This window comes from Athene noctua, chromosome 2 (genome assembly GCF_965140245.1).
Source record: "Athene noctua chromosome 2, bAthNoc1.hap1.1, whole genome shotgun sequence".
Lineage (NCBI taxonomy): Eukaryota > Metazoa > Chordata > Aves > Strigiformes > Strigidae > Athene > Athene noctua.
In genome coordinates this window covers 67,912,702-67,920,453 of record NC_134038.1, presented here as the reverse complement: position 1 = coordinate 67,920,453, position 7,752 = coordinate 67,912,702, and positions in this window count along the sequence as shown.

Here is a 7,752-nt window from a genome sequence, read left to right as displayed (position 1 = left end):
GCGACTTAAACTTGACATCCAAACCATTCTCAGCCATCTTTCTCCTTTTGCTGTCTGCTGCTCTTGACAGTACCACCTTGCTCGCTGGTCAGGAGGTGACAGATCTATCTTCTTTATGCCTAATACCTCCAACTCTCAGGCTGAATGAAACATTTTTGTGGGTTCACTTGACAGAAGGCAAGTTGTTGCGAACAACTCCAGAAACAGAGAGCAATACAGCAGAGGTCATGGATTTATTCCATGCAGTAGCTTTTGAGGTACTGAAAAAAATTCTGTGTCCCGCAGCCTTACTCTTTTTTTTTTTTTTTTTTTTTTTTTTCCTGGAGGAAGAGACAGGCTCTAAAATGCAGGAGTGGGTGGGGGGGTTTAATGCTAATTTGTTTTGCATGAATACTGTTTACCAGATGCCTTTGTAATATATATTTCAGTAACACAACATTTATGCCTAAAATGCTAATGTTAGACATTTGATGTAAATGATTTTTTTTTTTATCTTTTCAGATTACAGCTGCTAAATGACTGAGCCTGTTTTTCTAGCCTCTTGAATGCACCCACTGTCTGGCTGTTTCATTGTGTCAAATCTGCAGTTTCCTCTCACACCTTGTCAAGGTCATTTACAGATCTAAGTGTCAGAGCTAGGTCTTACAGAACTGGTCTTCAGTGCTCAAATGCTCTTTTTTTAAAAAAAAAATATTTTAATTTGAGTAGTTAACACATATCAGCTAGGGAAAAAGAACCCACACTGGTAAAAACAGTCCACCTAAAAACCTTATTTGCAGTAAAACTTGAGGTCAGATCTGTTTCACAGTACCTGAATTGATCTCAGTAAATTTTATCTTGTGGTAAAACTAAAGCACTAATAACTTTTCCTCTTTCCATTTATCCGGTGACTTAGTCTGAATACATGTTCAACCATGAGCTCTGGAGTAGATGTGATCATATAAACAAAGGGTCTTGGTGTCCATTGTGGATACTTTAATGAATGTATAAAAATCTTTTAACCTGTGGACAAATGGGAAGCGTTATTTAGAGAGTCAGCAGAGAGCCAACCAGGAAGCGGTTCGACTGCTGTTTTAATCCATCATGGGACTGCATTTTAACTACAGCGTGTAGCTTCAGGCTGTTTCAAAAAGGGTATGTTGGGAATTGAAAAGATCATCCTCGCTGGGATTTTTTGTTTACTTTTTTCTGTTCAGAAGGACTTTTCAGCTTGGAAAAAAGATCAACAAGGAAGAATATGATGGAAATCGAAAAGTTTATAAAATAACACCACTTGCTTAACTGTTGCATCTCATGTTGCCCAAAAATTTCTTGATTGCTTTGCTGAGTATGTGTCAGGACAAATGCTTTAAAACTTACCAGATTGGGACCAATAAGGATGTGGCTGTTCATGCAGTTCTAGGCTGTACGCTTGCAATTGTGTGCTATTGCAAGCCATCATCGCAGATGTGTTGTGTGAGCCCAACATCACACACTTACGGGGGGTGATGTTGAGAAAGTGGGAAGGGAAGCAGACCTGAGCTTGATTCTGAGAACCACTGTGCTGTCGTCCTCCTAAGCTTCTACCCCTGAAAGTTTCTTGAGATTTGAAAAGTTTAATATTACCTTAACTTTTAACTTCTCATGGAGAACAGCTATCTGATATCTCAGACGTTGCATAAAATAAATGAAAACTCTGAAAGTTACAAAAATACTAGTTTTAAACTACAAAGCTGTTAACACACTATTTCTGGACAGGTGTAACTGCGGGAGAGCTGAGCACGCACATGACCAATGTGATCAAGCAATGCCCGTTTATTACAACTAAGAAAGCCCTTTTATAATGTTCTCCCGCACACGTGAGTAACATGCAGTACAAGTCCTCAAGATCGGACAGTTAACTTAGCCCACGCTTTAAACCTTCTTATGATTGGATAAAAAGTGCCACATCAGCCTTGCCAGGCTTCCTGCCTTGTGTAACTTCCTCTCCCGTCCCAACCCCTTCCGGGGGTTGTTTGTCTCGTCGAGTTTCTCCCCCCTCATTCAGGGTCACATCCTTATCACATTCTTGCTTGGCTGAGGCTCTTATCAGTCTTGTTCTCATGCAGGATTGCTCACGTGTCCATTCTCTCGCAGAAAGTCCTCTTGAATCCCAACATGCAACCACATGCAAAACTCCCCTTTTTTTTTTTTTTTTCCTTTTAAAATCTCCACTAATCCTTTTATTCTATTAACACCATTTTACAGTTGTAAAGAAATCCCCAGGCAGCAATTCCTTCTGTTATTGTCCAGTAAGTTCCTCTCCCCCATATGATACTGAACAACTAGTTAGCAGTTAAGTATCTGGTAGTATTAAAGTCCTAAAGATATGCTTTAATGTAGCAATGTCCTTAATTCATGTGTGTTCTGTGTTGGTTTTCAAAATACTTAGAATTATATCTGGAATAAAAGAGTATTACTAGTTATGTCTGCTGAATGGCTGCAGATTTTCAGCAACCTACAAGTTGAGCTTTGGAGGTTTTTTTTAATTAGCATGTGTACAGAGCAGCCATTTCTTAAGTAACAAAACATATGTAAACATACATGCTTCAACAAAGATGTTAACAAGCAGTACACAAGTCCTTATGCAACAATCTCCAGGACCCTCTACTGTGCTCCTGTCTCTTTAGTGGCTCATTCTCATGTCAACAAGTTCTTTTCCATCTCAGAAATAGAGGTTTTAACAAAAGAAACAATTATTTGGAAGCTGCACAGCAAGAGCATTCGATCCTTTTGTACTGTGCTTAGCTGCACAAATACCTGGGGAAGCACTAACTGCCGGGGTAGGGCCTTGTATCATTTTCTTACCACCCTTGGCTACAGTCTTGGCATTTCAATTTAGACCTGTTTACAAATAATTTCTGAAGAGTAAGTCCTGAAATTATTAAAATAGTAATAATTAGAAATAAAATATTAAAGTTATGCTATTTTTTCCTCACCGAGCATGTCTTACCTTTAACCTGATCCATCAGTTACTGAAGTCGGTGGAAAAACTGGTGATTTGAGCATGTGATCACCAGGTATTTATAAACCGAGAATTTTACAGTTTGGGTCTGTTGCAGTTCTTAGTTTTGGTAAATTTGAATGTATTTTTTGTTCTTCAGTGCTTATGAAGATTAATCTAGAATATCAGTATTGAAAATAATTTTAAAATTGTTAAGCTTTACTTGTTAATGTAACAATAACACAGAAAAGTATCTTGGTGTAAGCTGTACATGACGTGATCAGAGGCTCGTTGCCATGAACACAGAGGAGCAGTGGCAGGTTCTGAAACTCCAGTGAACTAGTCAGGGAAAACACCCTGACCTGGGCCAGGGACTGTCAAAGGGGAAGGATCAGCTTCACGTCCAAGTGTGAAACTCGCCAGGCGAGTCTATGGAAGAGGCTCCCTGGGTCGCTACACACACCATGTCACCCTGAGAGGGACGTTGGAGTTATTATGGGTTGCAGGGATAGAGATTCTTGGGATTGTGCAAGACATAAAATGTTTAGGGGAAGGACCAAGGTGAGGAAAAGGAGGATCAAGGTGATTTGAGGAGGACCAAATGTGAGAAGATGGAGAAGAGGTGACAAAAGGGGCCAGTTGCAAGGCTTCTGGTCAGTATGCTTCTCTGGCCATGCCCTGTATGTAATCACTGCTGCTTGTCCAGTCTTGTTCCTGAACTTCATTTGTAACTGTTTTTATGGGTGAGGGTCTGTCTCTTCTGTGTGGGTGCACATCTAAGTGCTGGCAGCTGGGGAGGGGACCGGGAGTCTCAGGGGCCCACCCAGGCTTCTGTGATATCAGCAGCTGGAAAACTGCAGTGCATGGAGGTCTGAGTGCCAGCCACTGGGCGGAGGCCCAAATGTCATAGGTGTCCGTGTGTCTGGAGCGACAGCAACTGGGAGGCATATTGTCTGGATGTGTACATCAGCAGGTGTGATTGCTAATGAACGTTAAGCTGGACCAGCAGGCTCGTAGGATAAGAAGCTGGGGAGCCAAGTACTGGAGCATCCGTAAGGCTGGGCTGCATACTGGAGAGACCAGAGCACCCTGAGTGTTGGCTATGGGAGGGACCAGGAGGTCCAAGCCAGCTGTTGAAAGGACCCAGGGGACCAGCTGTGAGAGAGCCAGTTTGTGTGTGCCTTTGTGCATGAGGTGGCCATCAGACGAGGGGATTCAGGGGCCAGGTACTCGATTGACTAAGGCCAGTTACCAGAGAGAGTCATAGCGTGTGTGTCGGTGTGTGTGCAGGTGCACCCAGGGGTCTGGGTGTCAGCAACCCCTGTGGGGCTACGGGCCTCAGGTTTTTATGTCTGCTTGCCAGCAACTGGAGACACTGGAGGATCCAGCAGCCAGTTACTGGACAGATGGAGTCTCTTAGGAGCAGCTGCTGGAGGGATCTGTACTGTATCCATGTATGTGTTCCTTGCTAATGGGCTTTCATCCTAATCAGCCAGGCTGTGACTGCTGGTGCTGTTGGTGATTTTGTGAGGGCTGTTTTTTCTGTTTGTGTATCTGTGTGGCCGGCTCTGTGTGTGTGTGTGTGTGTGTGCATGTGTGTGTGTACTGTGTGCACCTCCACCTATTGAGAAGATGTGCTCAGCTTCCCTACTGGCTGGACCCACAGCAGCAGCAGCCTGGTCTCTACTGGGCAACAAGATTTGGTAACCTGTGTTAATTGTTGTTTGGGTATTGTGGTGGTATTTGATCTTGACACAGAAAGGCTGAGTTTTCAGGAAGGAAGAGAGTATAATGAGCAGCAAAGTATACTAGAAAAGAATATGGAGAAAATGAGTAAGGAAAAAAAGAGATAAACACTCCAAAGAGACCTATTCAGAATTGTAGAACTATGCACTTTTTTATATAGCAAGGCTATATACATACACAATATATACAATATACACAATACAGTAATATGCAATAATTTCATACGTTATTGTAAATACTATTGACTGGAAGATGCTGAAGGAAGAGAATAAGAGCATATATTCCTGCATGACATGCTTTTAAGTAGCATGAGCTCTTACATATCTTCACAGGGGAATCTACAACATAATTACAAGGTATCCCAGGATGGATATTCTGTTCCTTTGTGCCGCAAGAGTAGAATAGTTAAAGTGTCTGAGTACAGTTTATCATCTGGAGCATAGAGCTTTTATTTACTTCTAAAAGTTGCCAAAAAGATTCTGCGTCATAGAATGTGCACGTTTTATGTGTGTCTAAAACACAGGGGCAGCAATTCTTTCATCAACAAATTTCTGCTTAATTAGAAAAAGTTATATTTGAAAAACACAGAAGTGATAACTTGCTTGTTTGTCTGTTCCTTTTTTCCTCATTTGATTGCATAAATAGAAGCCTGAATCTCAAATGCCCTGGCTCAGTCAGCAAAGGTGAACTGCGAATCTTACTGGGATAGCATTGGGCTTTTTGACACGCATTGCCTTCACGTCTTTACCTGAGCCGACAACGCAGCATTCACTTGCAGTGAGAAAATTCATGATGAAGAATGACGTTCGTTGTAGCAGCATATTATCTCCAATTTTAGGTGTGTCCTCTAAAAAGGATGTTGCACTAGGATGACCTCTGTTGTGGCTCTTTTATTTGGGCTGAACACAGGACTGGATTTACAGCTGGCCATCTTTCCTTTTGACACAGTCTGATCCTTTTTTGCACCCTGCTTTACTTTGTCATAACAGAAAAATGATGCCACTTTAGTTTGTGTATTTTGAAAATGGATTGTAATAATGGAAGCCATAGCTTCTTATTGTACTGTTGGAATAAATTTTTAGTGCTCGCCTTTGCAAAGCTAGGAGAGTTAAGAGCTGGGTCCAAAAAGTGTATATGAGCACAGCAGTTTTTGCTATATTTTAGGCTCTCTGCTAGATACAGAAGATAATTGGAAGGCATGCATTCAGGAAGCTGTCATTCTAATCTCAAGTTTCAAATCAAAGTTTTCAAACCCGAATGCCTTTGAAATCACAGAAGCTAATGGATACTCAGCATCTCAGAATCTAAGGCCACGTATTTATGTTTTTCACTCTGGATCTAGAGTTCCCATGCCGTTTTAAAAGGCTGTCTTTAATGAATAATGTAAGCTTCAATTCAGATCAGTAAAGCTTTTATGACTGCAATTAAGGTAATATTTGAAGCAAACCTGTTCTGAAGGGCAAGATCACAGATGCAGATGTTTTTAATGTATAGTCTACACATAAAAATTTTTGCAATATTTCTCTCGACACTTACTGTAAAGAAATAGCAGCGCATGTGTTGGGTAGGTCTTGGAACGTCCCACAATGGCTTGTTTATGTTCTGCAGAACAGACAGTGTCCAGAATGCATTGTACTAGTTGTACATACCTAGATAAATTCTAAAACCGCATGTAGCACTTCTAACACTCTATGTCCACTACACCTCTGCAACTGCTTAGCATCTGCAGGGTTTCTAGATGTCTAGAAGCTCAACTCTTATCTGCAGAAGTTCCTGTAACATTTATGGTAAGAAAAAGGAGATGTGGGTAGGAGACCTGTTGTTGGCCTCAAGACTTGCCTGTTTTGATAAACTGGTACTCTGTTGTCTTCACTCTTGTTAAATTATTGCTGTTTTCAGGTGCGCTTGTTTTAAAACTGTGATACAAAAATAACCCCATACAGCATATGACAGATGCCACAATAACGTTTAGGATTATTGTCATTCTGCTTTCTTCTGCCTGGTATGTATTAAATTTGGATGGTATAATATCTCTTGTGAAATAGAACACTAGTAGATAACTTGAAAATATGGCACTGCAATTTTTTTCCTATCAAACTAATTTCCTTTAAACCTGTATATTCCTGAAGCAGCATCCATCAGATCTTGTCAGCAGCACAATGAGGCACCTACTGTACATTGTCAGTGGAATACCAATTAGCCTTTAATTTTACCACACATCCAATCAAAAGAGCTATTGCTTTCACATGATGGCAGAAGGTCATTAAAACAAATTATCTTGCTGCCAGACAATGACAACAAAACCACAGCTTGGTAAGTAGTGTAGCTGTTACTGGGCATTGACAGCACACTAACTGCTGTGCTGCACGCGCTATTTCAATCTGACTTTTTCCAGGTGATCTGATGGCCTGAGAGCTGTAGCTAAAACATGCTCTTCTAACTTAACTTTTTAAGGTACAATATTATTTGCCTCGGACATACAAGTACGTGGATGCTTTTAATGTCATAGCTGTCAAATTCTGTAGCTCTTCCTTTGCTTTCTGCTGTTGCTTGCAGTTTTCGTTCTTAGCGGTCTCTTCCAGAAGAAACTGCAGCCGGTTCTTTAGTACTCTGAATGGTGGCTCTTCAACTCTGCGAAAATGAGTGCTAGTGGATTACTTGAGATGTTACAGTTTGTCTGGGTTCAGTCATCTGGATTCTCTAAAGTCATTCACTTCATATTCTGCTGTGAACCATGACTGGTTCAATGCTTCAGAACATTCAGACATCAGAGAATTTCCAGATTCTAACTTTTTCATATTTCTCATATTGCTCGGTTTTGAACTTTCTTCTTGTAAAACGGTTGCCTGTTTTACTTTCTTCAGCTTGAGAGCAAACTACTTTGCCAAATTCCAGAGTAGTCCGGTTACTACTGTATAATTGGAAGGTGCTATTCACAGTTCTGAGTCAGTCACACAAAGTTACTAAAAATGCATTAATGCTTTCATATTAAAAAAATAACAGAACTCTACATGCTGATAACAGATACTAATTCTCCCATTTAT